The sequence below is a fragment of the Poecilia latipinna genome, unplaced genomic scaffold (genome assembly GCF_001443285.1).
Source record: "Poecilia latipinna isolate Pla-1442-1.1 unplaced genomic scaffold, P_latipinna-1.0 Scaffold1870, whole genome shotgun sequence".
NCBI classification, from domain to species: domain Eukaryota; kingdom Metazoa; phylum Chordata; class Actinopteri; order Cyprinodontiformes; family Poeciliidae; genus Poecilia; species Poecilia latipinna.
Window position 1 is genome coordinate 105,624 of NW_015114486.1, and position 2,530 is coordinate 108,153.

The window sequence follows — 2,530 nt, forward strand, 5'->3', positions numbered from 1 at the left end:
AGTCACTGCTAATTGCTGCTGGCTAGTGTGAAGGAATTGAGTGGGGCGGAGCTGCGTCTTGAAGGCGGGGCTAGGTCCACCCAGGTGTTTAACAACTGGGAGGTTGAATCAACGCAACTCTTAAAAAGATGAAGGAAAGGTTTTACGTGATTCTGGCCCTTTAACAACCACAAACTGCTGGAAATGTGAGCAGCTAAGCTTCTGTGACCCAGTTTTAAACTGGACCTCCGGTACCAGGAGGCTGTTTTATCTGGATCTCTGAAGAACCAGAGACCGGTTGGCCAGTTCTGGAACCAGACTGTTAGTAAAATTCTGATTCTCACCTTGGAGCTCTGCCGCCGTCCTTCATGCTGCAACCCGACCTCCGATCTGTTGGCCAAGAATAGTGCGGGTCACGTGACCCGGCAGTCTGGTTCACGTGACCCGGCTGCCGTGTGACCCGAAAGGATCTGACTGCAGCTGCTTCCTGTAGGAATGTGTTCAAGACTGTGTCTGTGTAAGACTGGTGTCTCCTTGTTGTTGGACCAGAACCGTATTGGACCAGAACCAGACAGGAAGTGTTTTCAGCAGCTTTATTGAGATCTTCCCACTAAACATAGAAAAGGTTTACATGACTGTGACCGGAGCAGGACCCTGGAGCCGCCAGCAGGGCGGCGACACCGACCACCCCATCATCAGGAGACGCTCTGGTTCTGAACCGGCCCGGCTCCCGACCCGTTGAGCCAAACCAGGTCCGACTGCGGCCCTCCAGAGCCACCGGGCCAGACGTTGCAGCTGACCTTTGACCCGGGGCAGTGCCAAAGACACGCGGGACATGAAGGACCGACATGGGACGCCACCCGTAACCACGGTTACGCGGCGCCCAGTAGCTCCAGTGCTACAGGAGGAGGGGCGGAGCCTGAAAGGTCAGCTGGTCACAACCTGTGGTTGTGAGGAACCTGCCGGATGGTTCTGGATCTCCCGGCGTCTACTTGGTTGTCATGGTAACCGCCCCCCAGGGTCCTGCTCAAAGGCAACAAGGAAGCTACGGAGCGACAGGAAGGCCTCAGACACAAACAGGAAGTGAAGGCGTGGGATGGGCGGGGCCGTGGGCCCGAGGGGCCGGCCTCCCCGGGGCTCATGGTACAAGTGTCTATTTCAGGTCCAGAACCATGCTGGCCGGGTTCTCCAGGTACTCCCGCCACAGGTTGGAGAAGCGACACATGGTGGCGCCGTCGATGAGGCGGTGATCCGCCGACCAGCTCACCTTCATGATGTGGGCCGCCTTCACCTGACCGTCTGGGCCGAACCGCGGCAGAACCTGGAAGGAAACACCAGTTAATCCTAGAGAACCAATCAGAATCCCCCCTGGATGGATCCTCACTCTGATTGGCCGATCAGGAACACCTGGTCTCACCTGGCTGGTAGGATCAGATCATTCACCGTTTTATGATCTAAACCAGTTTCTCAACCTTTTTGGGCCAGCGCCCCCTAGCCTTCATCCAGGTCCCTCACCGCCCCCACCAAAAAATTTGCAGGCTACTTTGCACTGACCATTATTTTATCATTAATATTACTATCACTATTGTAGATGTTTTGATTTTTATGCTTGTTTCTCTACTTATCATCAAAAATAATTTCCCAGAGAACAAAAAACTCATGGGAATAGAAATTATTTTCACAGGCGTCTATGAAAAATTTAATGAACATTCAAGTTAAAATCTGTAGGCCAACAGCAGCCAATCAGAGTGGAAAAATATTCTTGTTCTTTGTCATTTTCTAGTTGTTAACTCTTACACAAAATGACCAATAAAAAATGTTCAACATGCCAGTTTAAACTTTGAACTATTTGCAAACGACTGAGCTCTGCAGCATTAAAACATGGATAGAACTGGAACTACATTAATCACAGCCCTTCTTCTCTTCAGTGGTTCTGACAGGTTCTGGTGGTGCAGAAAAACTAAAGTTCCTTTTAATGCCATAGAAATATGAGACAGAAACATGGATTATATCTTTATATAGACCTGTCTATTGATTATAGATTAATAGTTTTACTGGACAGAAATAACAAAGAACAAATCTGGTTCTTAATCAAATCCTAATGAGTCAAACTGAAAGTGTCATGGAGTCGTCAGCCTCATCACATTAACACTGACATGAAAAATAATATTGAAGAAATAAATATATCAAATCTAATTAAAAACATAAATAAGTGATAAGTTCTTTACTGTTATGGTCTGTAAGATATATTTATTCTCAGTACTAGATGTGGTCTCAACAAACCCATGACATTTCAACAATATTATTTTACCTTTTATCTGGAAATAGTGTCTGTTTATTCTTGCCATACAGTACTCTGTATTAATTATTGCTCGAAATGTCTTGCCATACCAGTTTATTCCTCTGTATTTACTTTAGTTTCTTAGTTCTTGCATTTTGTTCTTCATTCATTTCCATTTAGTTTCCTTTGACTAGTATTATCCTCTCCTGGTTTATTGCTATGTCCACTTCAGTTCATTTCCTGTTGTTAGATTTATTTGATCGTTTATTG